General features: G+C 38.6%; 1 protein-coding gene across 1 annotated transcript in view; it reads right to left on the bottom strand.

The window, feature by feature from the left end:
- The window catches only part of SRFBP1 (serum response factor binding protein 1), an 89844-nt gene that overhangs the window by 61901 nt on the left and 15883 nt on the right, over nt 1-12060 (bottom strand). The window lies entirely within an intron of this gene.

The following is a 12060-nucleotide window of genomic DNA, read 5'->3' as shown; positions in this document are numbered from 1 at the left end:
ACTGCTTCCATAAACATCAGAGGAAGAACAACCAACAGTCTAAAAATGTGTCTGAGGTCTAAACAGAAGACAAGACATTCCTAACTACCCATACTTTAATATTATTCTTAGAGCTAGACTAAGCTAGAGATTTGAAAAGACTCACCTTTTGCCTTCACTTTGTTTATTTTTGTCCCAGCGAAAAAGCACCAGTACTTTTCCATTAGTACAAAATATGTAAAAGCATTTTCATTATGAAACATTTTGAAAGATTAAGGAAAGACTCCCAAATGAAACATTATTTATTATAGAACAGAATTTGCGATATGAAAATCTTTTTATGTATTTGAATTGACTTTGTTGAAAATAAAATCAAAGCGATTTCCAACTCACTGTAGTCTCTTTCAACTTCCTATCCTACCCAGTAACCTGCTCCCTGTATTTCAAAGTAGACAGTATTAAAAAAAAACTTGACAATGATGTTTTGGTCTTATTTTGTGCCTCGAAATAAAAGAAACAGAAATCTAATTACTATTAGACAGACAGTACAGATAGCCAAATCTTTGGAATCTTTTGCTGTTAAATTCCATCATAGGGAACCCTAGGCCTAGGCATTGTCTTGTCAATGATGCACATTTTGGAGATGCAGGGAGTCAATAGTGACTTTTGCTTTTTTACAACTAAAAAACCTCCCTTATTTATTTGGACATATCTTACTATCACTCTTCAAATTTTGTATTTAACAGTTAAACTTAGAAAATATAAAATATTAAAACAAACAAAATATTAGTCTTCCCAAGAAAAATCCAAATTTCTCTTAAATTCATCCAGTGGGATAAACTTCAAAGTTGGCACCTCTTTCTCAAGGAAGTTCTTTACCTCAGATTTCTATTTTAGAATAACAGTATATAAACATGCATTAAGCTTGACCGAAAAAAAAAGAGAAAAAAAAAAATCTTCAAAGTTCACAGAGGAACACTTCACACCTATGATGGGAAGCCTGGCTAGTATATATCCCCCTGTGCAGAGACCATACAGGTGAAACTATATTACTGTCCTGGTTCTGGCAAGGATAGAGTTAATTTCCCAAGGAGCCAGGACAGGTGAGCCAAGCTGGCCGGGGGCTATTCCATACCATGTGACATCATGCTCACCATCAAAGGGGGCTAGGCGGGTAGGGGTTGTCCTAGTAAACTGCCCTTATCCCAACCCTCCAGGCTTTGCCGTTGTTTTCCTGTTCTCCCCATCCCGCCGGGGGAGGGGTGAGCAAGCGGGCGTGACACTCAGGTGCTGGCTGGGCCTAAACCACTTCAGTCCTTTTTGGCACCCAACGTGGGGCTCAAGGTGTTGTGATAACGACAAGTCTGACCCAAGTGTGTTAAAACAAAGTTGTTATAAGCATTTATGATGTTATTGAAACAGTCACTGGTCATAATGATGTTCTGTTTGGTCACATGGCTCTGGTTTGTAAACCCGTGTTTACTCTGTGCAATCCCTGTGGCGCTGTTTATCACCTCTGGGAGAGGGGTTCCTGTTCTCATATTGTTGTATTGTGTGATAACGACTTATGATAAGATATCATTGACAGTCATGGGTCTGAGCTGGTACTTGTACATAGCATTTCGGTCAGGCCCGTACCTCGGTCAACATCCTTCAGAATTGATTAATAACTGCACCGGATCTATGGAGAAGACGGGGGGGATACCTTCTCCCACTCTTTCACCTCCCCTTTTCCCTTTTGGTTGGTCACAACAATTTTTGAGAATTTTGAATACCCTTGGAATGTTCAGGCCAGTATATTCCTATTGCTAGGTCTCCTGAATGTTTTCCCACTCCTGTTCAGGGTTAGCAAAAATTGTTTCAAGAATACTACCCAGGGGTCTTCCCCCAGGCTGAATGGTCAGGGCTGGCATGGCATGTGGGAGAGTATGGGCGGGTATCTAGAGACCTTTTCACCCCCAATGGTTTGGAGCTTCACTCCCGAACAACTGCAAGACCCCGATAAAATGGTAGAATATTTGAAAGGAAAATGCTGTGGGGATTCTAAGGAGACACAACTTACTGCGCTGTGCTGGGCCCTGGCCACAGTCTATCAAACACTGCTTGATAGTAGACAGCACTATCCAGAGGGAGAGAGAGCGGACCCACAGGCACTGCAGCTGCCCAAGCCCCCGCAACAGGCACTGCAGCTGAGCTAAAAGATCAACCCATACCAGTATCAGTCACCCCTATACACAAAAAGAAATACCCAAGGAAATTGGTTTGCTTAGTGAAAGATGATGATGAACCGGGACCATCACGAGCACAAGAGCCAGAACCAGAAGTGATCACTGCTGGCTGGGGCTAAACCACGTCAATTACTTATTTAAAAACAACAAACAAACCCCAAAACAAACAAACAAAACCAAACAACACAAAAACACCCACATATTTTACACAGCTGATTATGTCTGCCTCTGTCATGGCAAAGAAGGAGCATGTGGAGCAGCACTTTCCCAAAAAGTAGGGGAGAGGAATTGTACTGGGGCAGTGTTACTGGCACTTGCACAGAGAGAAGGGAAAAGGCAAAGAAGGTTTTTGGGACAAGAATGGCTGACTTAAAATTGGTCTCCTCTTTTAAAATTTGTACAGCAAAGGTTGGTACTTAGCTTGGTTACCCTACTGAAAGTAACTGTGCATGCAGGTCTACCTACAAGCATTTCTACTTCAGTTAACAGCAGAAACCACGTGCCAAAAAGCATCTGTGCCAAGTCTCCGCTAGACAGCAGCACTGTGCTAAGTACAAAATCCTTAACATTACAATTTGCCATCTAAGCATGCAAAAATTTATAAGATATTGAATGGAATTATCACAGCTGTCCATATTACATCTTCTTTTATATGGAAGAAAGAAAATAAAGCATCTTCAGGTTGAATACCTCTTAGGTACTAAGAGGTAGCATGTTCAAAGAGTTTGACACTTCAGAAGCAAACTGGGTATGCCTTTTTAGAAAGTTTGGGGGGCGAGTTGTTTGTTTTGTTTTTTAAATAACCATTAAAAACATCCACAAGCTACAAACACATTTGAATTTAAATAGCTCATACTTTACATATTAGTTACTGTGTACCCAACCACAAAGTATATATAACTTTCTCAAAAAAAAAAAAAAAAAAATTGTAATGTATTTTTTAGTAGAAAAATTAAGGCAGACACAGCATGTTTCCGGGGCTTACCAGAGCCAAAACCCAGCCTCCTCTGCTGTCAGCCAATGAAGGGTGTATAGACATATGACAGCAGGAATGAGGGAAGGTATTCGCTCTTTGGCAGACTAGGAATATCAATTTATATAATCCACAGTCACTTCTTTCACACGGGACAGTATGCATCAACTGTGTTCTTGGAAGTACTCACAAAGTTCTCAAGAAAGCAGTCAGCTCTTTGGGACAGAAATCAAAAAAGTTTTGCTTTAGATTTACAATGTGCCTGAAACAATGGGGCTTAGACCACCAGGGTGGCTCCTAGGACTCGCTGGACTATCTGCCTCTTGGTTACAAAGTGAGATAGGCAACTTCCTCTAGAGGAAAAACAGAAACAAACAAACAAACAACCCAACAACAAAAAAGCCCATCAAAAACAGTAGTAGATTTTGAAAAATAGTAACAAACATTTACTTATAATAAGTAAAATAGTATTTCTTATAAATAGGTTAAGAAAAGACAACAAGAAAAGAAGTCTTTGCACTGAAATTTAGAAAGGCTGCAGTAAAAGTCAGGGTCAGACTTACCAATGCTTTAAGACAATAAGGCAATAAGGACTTTTAATCTACTTACAGGTGGCAGTAAATGCAAAAGAATAATTATAACCACAGGCAAATCTCAGAGCAAACTATTTCTTCTGTCACTAGGAGGAACACATTCTAGGATCCCTGGAAATTCAGGAAGCCTGCAATTCTAAGTGGAAATAACCAGTTCAAGGATTCTTTGCAACAAAGAACAAGAGATGCTTTCCTTTGTTTTAGACACTTCTTATTTTGTAGGAAAAATTATCTATAAGGCAATTAGCTATTACTATTTATTAATACTAACATATATCTGTTTATTAATGATTAGTACATATTTATTAATTACAATTCTTAAATAGTAAGACTAGGTAGTGTGTAAGTAAGAATAGATATAGACAATATATAAATTATTAAATCTAAAAGAAATCCTAGGGGAAATGAATTTACTTTTGAAAACAAGCCTAGCCTGAAAGCGCATGAGCATTTTTCAAAACCTATGGTTAGGAATAAAAATCACATCCATTCTGCATTGTGCCTTCCACAGCATATTATAAGTATTTATTATATTACTACAAATCTTAAACAAATGTGAAATGCAAAAAAATTCCAGGACTGCAGGTATTCCACACAGAGAAGACTCCATCAGCCCAATAGCTTGCAACCTACAGTAAGCACAGCCACAAAACATGACAAGTACCAGCCAACTGCACACAAGTCATTTCAAGCCACAGACAGACTGTAGCTGCTGCTGTTTCAAGGGAGAAAGGGCAAACAAAGAGCACAGAATAGGATCAGTAGAATACTAGCCAGACAAGAACTAGAAACTCTCTCCTGCAAGTTACCTTTGTTCAAGGAATGCACATTACTGAGGGGGATTATAACAGGAATTGCTGACCTCAGCACAATCTACATAGCTCCTCATACTCACTGTTAGCAGCTGCAGTATCTAGCAATAAAAAGAGCCCCAATTTGGACAGATGGGTATACTTGGCATGGTACAAAGGCACAAGAGGGTATATGTCAAACCCAAAGGGTGATTTCCAGCAAAAAATGCATCTAACAAGCGTTTAAAGGAATCACAAGAACTGTATTCAACCAGCTGAGGAAGGGAGAAACCAACAGCTTCATCCACTTTGCCTTCTTATTCTAGGTTGTTCCTGCCTCTGAAGGGTGAATAACCATTCCCAGAGATTTGTCCTCTTATGTGTTGTTAGTCAATGAAGCCCTTCCCAATCCCCAGCACATCCAAGGCCTTCTCATGCCCAAGCAAGGGGAATAAAAGTAGAGAAACTGACATAGCATTCTTTAATCATACCTTTGATCTCTAAGTTTCTTTCTAGCTTTTTGCAAGAAAATAGATTGGGTTTAATACTGATATTTCAGTCATAGTTACAAATTGCTTAATTTCAACTAACAAAAATCTTGGAAGGGCTGAGTCAGTGTTGGACTGGAATGGGCTTCTGATCACATACATATCCCTTTTAAATTAATGAGACATGGTTATTGTATATAATACAAGACAAAACACACGTGTAATAGAACGGAAAGCTATTTTAAGAGCCTCCCACACAATTAAGCTGCTGCAAAAAACCTTTAATGAAAATTTTCAAGTTTTTTGAAGAGAAAGCTGATGTATTTTTAGATCAAAAAACTAAAAAAATACCTAGTTTAGGTTCCAAAAACCTAAATCACTACAGAACAGTCCTCATACTGGTGATGGCAACAAAACCACACCAAGCAATGTGGACAAAATGACAGAATAGGCACAATATTACATTCAAATTCACATGAGTAGTCAAAGGTATTTGCCTTCACATTTTTAAGACAACAGCAGCAAAGTTCTCAAAGGAACACTACATTAGAATAAAATGTTATACTTGGCTACTTCTGAAACTTGTTTTGGGGTCTGTACAGGCAACATGCCTCCAAACTAAGCTAGTGTTCAGCCAATTAAAAAAAAAAAGTGTGACTAAAAATTCATAGATGTATCAAGAAAGGTATGTGTCTATTCTGAACTACAGTATCAACTATATTTGACCAAAAAAACCTCTCAAAACCAAAGCATTCTTTAAAAAATATTAATCCAAGGGATTAAGAGAAAAAATAAGCAATAACATGTTTCTGCCCATGACTTGAATATACTCTATTCAAAATCACTGAAATACTAGAAGAACTGTGTAGGTTTACAATATGAAAAGTGTTTTTTTCATGGTACCATGTACAAAAGCTAGTACTGTACATGCAAATACCTAAAAGACCCAGAATGTCTTAAATTCTTCTTAACTCAAAGTTAGTAAGTTTACTTATGCAGTCAGCTCCAGCTATCTAAAATGCATGAAAGCCAATAAACTGATGGCCATGTCTTTTTCCCCTGAGCAGCCTGAAGTACATACAACTGTTCTCCTTGGGCTTCAGCCCATGAGGTGCTGAACATTTTGGTCCTGACCCAATAATGCACTTAGACAAATTATTAAATCCTTAAACAACCAGCACTAGACAGACTAGAGTTTCTTCATCCACTTCTGCTTTATGCCAGCACACAGTCTAGTCCTAGTTCTTGTACAAGTAACCAGAGAAGATAAATCATTCTGTTCTCCAGGAAGTACATTGCACCTAACCTCATCCAGTGAAAAAACTAATTATAAGAGATTAGACTGCTCTGAAACATCCATAATGCTATACAAACACACGGCCATTAAACAGAAGCCTCCCTCCTCTCCCTCAACATGAAGTCTCTCCTATATGAAGATTGTCTTCAAGGACCAGACACAACTGCAAAAAAAATTCATTTACAGTTTGAAGATATCATTTCTAAGAACGTTCTATAATTTTACATAGACATGTCCACATCCACTTTGCAATACAGGGTCTCTTCTTTTTTATTACTTGATACTTCGGGGAGGGGGGGAAGAGGGTAGTTCCGAATTTGCTTTTCTGCTTCAGTTTCTTCCTGTGCTCTCAAGCCTTTATCCAACATGAAGCTCACACCTGAGAGTGGGATGACAATGAGAAAGGATCAAAATCTACCTTGTAAATTCTGTCTCAGGAAAGAATCTATTTTAAATATACCTCATTATATTGCTATCAACAAACTACCACATACTTGCACAGATGGGGTCTAGTGAGTGAATGATAGTGATAAATAAAATTGTAGGTACAAGCTATATCTCAGTCTTACTGAAGTCCTTTCATACCAAGTGAACCCTAGCAAGTTGAAATGAGAATCTGATCCATTAACATAAAAACGTCTTAAAGTAAAATGAAAAAAATATGTACACGTGCCCAAAGGTATACAATAGCTTCTTGATTTTAATGCATTAACAAATTTGCTTCTGAACCCCCTCAAGTTTAAGCAGCATTGTTAATGTAGAAAGGGAAAAAGTTGTTAAAACCACACCAAAACCAGTCACATATGTTGCTTAAATTATGCATCAACAAATGTCCAAGCAAGAAATCTGGCTTAAAAAAAAAAAAAGTGAAATTCAAGTTCTCTCTAATACCTACAAGAAAAACATGGAACTAAGTAATGTTTCAGTTCTCACTGATCTTCTTTCCTTTCCTCGTTTTAGGGCACACCAAAAGCATTGGTTTCATTTTATAGTTACTTGGCAGTCTTCTAACCAAGAAACTACCATGGCAACAGAGTATTCTAAATGTTAATTTTTGGTGCTGTTTGGCAACAGAGAGTTTTAAAATTCAAAACACCTGCAGCTGGATCCCATGTTAGCCAGAACTAACAATAGTACATAATCTTTTGAGTGAATAATCTAAGTGAAAAAATGTTTTTGGAACTTCATTACAAATATTTCTCTCTATTATCTGGAATGTCAGTTTGAAAGATCTAACGATTTTTAGATTCTTAGGAAAAGTTAGGAATTGCCAAGTTTATTTTTTTCTTTTTCAGAAAAAGAATCACTATATTACAGTGTATCAAAGTATATCTGGAAATAGCCAGTCTTAGACTTCTTATAGCTTTATATATTTGCATTATAAAAACATATATAAGCCATCAAGAAAACATAAATGCACCTATACGGTGTATCCGGGTTCAGTTGTTCAGTTCCAGGTCAGTTTTACACAAATATATATCCACAAAAAAGGAAAATCCCACCTATCCTAACTTTACGAAAACCAAAACAAGGTGCGTTTTCAGCCAGATCAGTTTCCTGAACTGTTTCCCCTCATGGCCACACAAACACTAGCTAGTTCCAGGGCAAAAGAGCAAAGTGAGAATGTACAAAAGGACACAGAGAGATGGGCTACAACAAATCACACTACAATCAATGAACTATCCCCTCATTTAATGTAAGGATGAAATCTCAGCACAGAGTGCTAAGAAACATACAGTTTTTTCAGCTAGTGTCTGTGTCATACCACTGTAGTCTTCATCTTGCCTTTGCCATCTTCAGCTACATGCAAATAGGTTCAAACCAAGTGGACTGAACTGTATCACAATACATCTAACAACATATAAACAAGTTCATGAAACGAGGCAACTTTTTCTGGTTTAAAATACACCACCCTGCTGCCCAAAGCAGGCAGAAGCACCATCACCAGCTGGAGGTACCCGCAAACCAAAACACCTGCAGCCTCTGGGCACTCACCCTGTCAGGTTCACAAGAGGGGTGCCTAACGATGAATGGGAAAAAGCACACTGACCACTTGGGCATGTTTCCACCTGTCTCATGGGAGAAGTAATGCAAACACTCCTCATGAGCTACCATCAAACCCTTCCTCCACAGTCTGTCCATGTTGCTTTCTTTGTACTTTCTCAACTGAAGCACTGAAATATGAGTTTCTTTTTTCAATATAGCACTGTATTTCCTCCTGCATGGAGAACAGTTGTCATTTCTAGCATAACTTCTCCAAGTGGAAACCACAATGAGTACTCTGACTGCTAGCAAAGATCATTTTCATCTAAAGGTTTTGAAAAGCAATTCCAAATATCTCAGATAGTTGGGAGGGAGTAAGGCTAGTCTAGAATTACTTGCTCATTGCCAAAGACTAAAATTTAATGGATTTACTGCTTCAAAGTTGGTGTCTCACTGTATGGACTCAGGCTCTATGTAGTACTTCAGAAAGCACTTCAGCTCATAAGTCCAAACGAGGATCATGAGCTGGCTAGACACATTTCTAAACCCTAAATAAACAGCAGTAGTTGTAAATGTCCAGGTAAGAAATAACTGTGATAAACTGGCCCAAAGATGCTATATTATATAAATCAGCTCATAGGTCACTACATGGAAATAAAAATTAGATTCTAAGCCTGTATTTAACTGATGAACTGGACATGAGTTTGAAAGACCCCAGCTAGCACTCTGCTAAAAATATTTCCATGGAATGTTGCAGGGCGATGTGATCAAGCCAGTCAACACATCCAAGCTCAAATCAATGGATTTCTATGTCTAGGATTTCTTAATTAGACCAGAGCTCTAACTAGAAGCCACATGTGAATTTCACACTCCCTTACACTTTGATTTCACAGGAAGACAGTAATAGCAAAAGTTACAATAGTGGCACAAGAATTATCAGGATGAACACAGGTAAATAATGAGCGTGGTGAGCATTTTTTCCCTTCTCTTCAAATTGTGAACTTTTTAAAAGCAAATGAAAAAGAGAACATCGCTTCCATGGCAACACTAGAAATCTCTATTACACTTGCATAATCTGAGGCATAACAGCTTACCTTGACTATACTAACTCACAATCAATCTGTGTATTTTTTTGCATTAATTCTAAAAATTGCAAACACTACCCAAACCTGTAGAGTTGAACTGCTATCATGAAAAGAAAATTGTGGCAAAACTGTGCATGACACCTTTCACATAACAAAGTCAGAAATGCAACAATGGTGTTTCCAGTATTAATTTGGGGGGGGGGGGGGTGGTGGGGTGGTGTGTGTGATTGCTTTGGCTTTTTTTTTTTATTCCCCTCCTCCTTTAAAGATCCACTGTCATGTGGCTACTCCCTCTTCTTCCACTTCAAGATAGGCACTTATCTGTAGAAACTGCACAGTTGTTTAAAAAAAGACCCAGTCAAAAGATGCTTACAAACTTACACCCCTGTTCTGAGCATATTTTAAAAATATAACATGACTCAGGTTAATGTATAGATTTTAAAGATTAACCTCCTTTTATCTGAAAATGAGCCTGAGTAACACTGTTGAGCGTTCACCACAATTCACGAACCACAGTATTGGCCTAACCACCATCAAGGAGCCAGAACTCTCTCTTCTAACTGCCTGGTACCAGATCAGCATGTGCTTTAAATTCAAGTTAAATTCAGTCCATCTGTCAAAGCCCCAAAACATCAAGGGACCGGTTTGTCTGACAGAACTAAGAGATGCAAGAATCCCTGCAACATAAGACAGGAAGAGGTCTATTAAGTACCAATGCCTTTGCAACAGAATGTAGAACTAAAGCATCTGAATGGATACCACTCCATCTTGCAAGAAAAGCAGCAGCAGAACAACCAGTTGGCAGCTCAACTGAAAGGACAAGCCAGTGCATCAGATCATTTTCCCTTATTCTACCTCTGTTTGATTGTCTCAGTCATAGGGTATCAGTCACTTCAAAAAGTGCACTGTAGAAATGTTTACAAGAGGGGAATGGTAAGAGAATGACTAAACTTTGGCAAACTGTAAATGCAGTGCTGCTTCCCTTATATTTTTCTCTACCTTCCCTCATTTACATGCCACTTTACTTCCATATAGCATTTGACTGTTGAATAGTCATAAAATCATAGAATACTTATGGTTGGAAGGGACTTTTAAAGGTCATCTAGTCCAACCTCCCCTGCAATGAACAGGGACATCTTCAGCTAGATCAGGTTGCTCAGAGCCCCCATCCAACCTGACCTTCAACGTTTCCAGGGATGGGGCATCTACAACATCTCTCGGAAACCTGTTTCAGTATGTCATCACCCTCACCACAAAAAATTTCTTCCTTATATCTAGTCTGAATCTACCCTCCTTCAGCTTAAAGCCATTAGTCCTTGTCCTATCCATACCCTTGTAAACAGCCCTTCTCCAGCTTTCCTGTAGGCTCCTTCAGGTACTGAAAGGTTGCTGCAATGTCTCTCTGGAGCCTTCTCTTTTCCAGGCTGAACAACCCCAACTCTCCCAGCCTGTCCTCACAGGAGACGTGCTCCAGCCTTCTGATCATCTTCTTGGCCCTCCTGTGGACCTGCTCAAACTGGTCCATGCCTTTCCTGTACTGAGATCCCAGAACTGGATGCGGTACTCCAGATGGGGTCTCACCAGAGCAGAGTAGAAGGGGAGAGTCACCTCCCATGCATTTGTTTTGGAAGTGCTTTGGACAACATCCACTGAAAGCACTTACTTGCCTCTAGGAGGGTGGCACAGCTTATGACGGGCTTTTAAAGCAGAGAATCAGCACCTGAGCTGAGTCAAAGCTTAAGAAGGAAATTCTGAAGACTGCCAGCCAAGCTGATTATTTATAATTTTGCTTTTTAAGAGTTTATTTAGACTTGAAGTTCTTTAAACATGACATCAATGTGTATAACTACTTTTATGTAACATTGATATTATGATAAATCACTTTCTTTACATGCTCAAAAAAATGAAGGAAAACATATCCTATATTTAAAACATATTGTGTTCGTATCATCTTAAAAGTACCACTTTCTCAACTTTGTTTCAAATTTAGATTTTCAGAATTTATTTGCTGCTCAGTGTTTCCAAATGAGTTTAATTAATGATTATTTTTCCAAAGAGATGGTGTTATTGGCTTCTTAAGTCACCACAGAAAAACCTCAGAGTCCTTAGAGCCAATACATTACAACTTTTCTCAGCTATCCTGAGAAAATGGAACATTAAAACTTTGTATATTCTGGAATCAAATTTGTTAACCTGGTTTCTGAGGAAATTAAGTTTGTCATCACACTGTTTGCCTGTCAGTATCACTACCCAGTAACTTTTGAGCTTACTAAACAGAAACCAGCTTTGACAAATCAGCACAGGCTAGAGCTACTGCACATTCTCTGAAAACTGGTAGCCAAGCAGGAGATAATGACTAAAATTAGCATGCCTAGCATGTAAGAAATACATAAACAGAACACAAATCTTTTCCATTTTGGCTGACAATTAGTACATCCATACTCACTTGCCAGCACGTCTGGCTCTGAACCAGCCACAGAAGACCAGTCATATCTCCTGATCAGCCAAACAGGTGGGAAACATGGGCCATAACTACAGTTACCAATTAGTGCTCAAAGAGAGCAACTCCAAGGATAATACAGTAAAAAAAAAATGTAGAGACAGAGGAATAACTGAGGATGCTTGCATGAAGTTTGGACTCAA

The sequence above is a fragment of the Balearica regulorum genome, chromosome Z (assembly GCF_011004875.1).
Source record: "Balearica regulorum gibbericeps isolate bBalReg1 chromosome Z, bBalReg1.pri, whole genome shotgun sequence".
NCBI classification, from domain to species: Eukaryota; Metazoa; Chordata; class Aves; order Gruiformes; family Gruidae; genus Balearica; species Balearica regulorum.
Note: the sequence above shows the minus strand (reverse complement) of the source record. Positions and strands in the feature narration are given on the sequence as shown.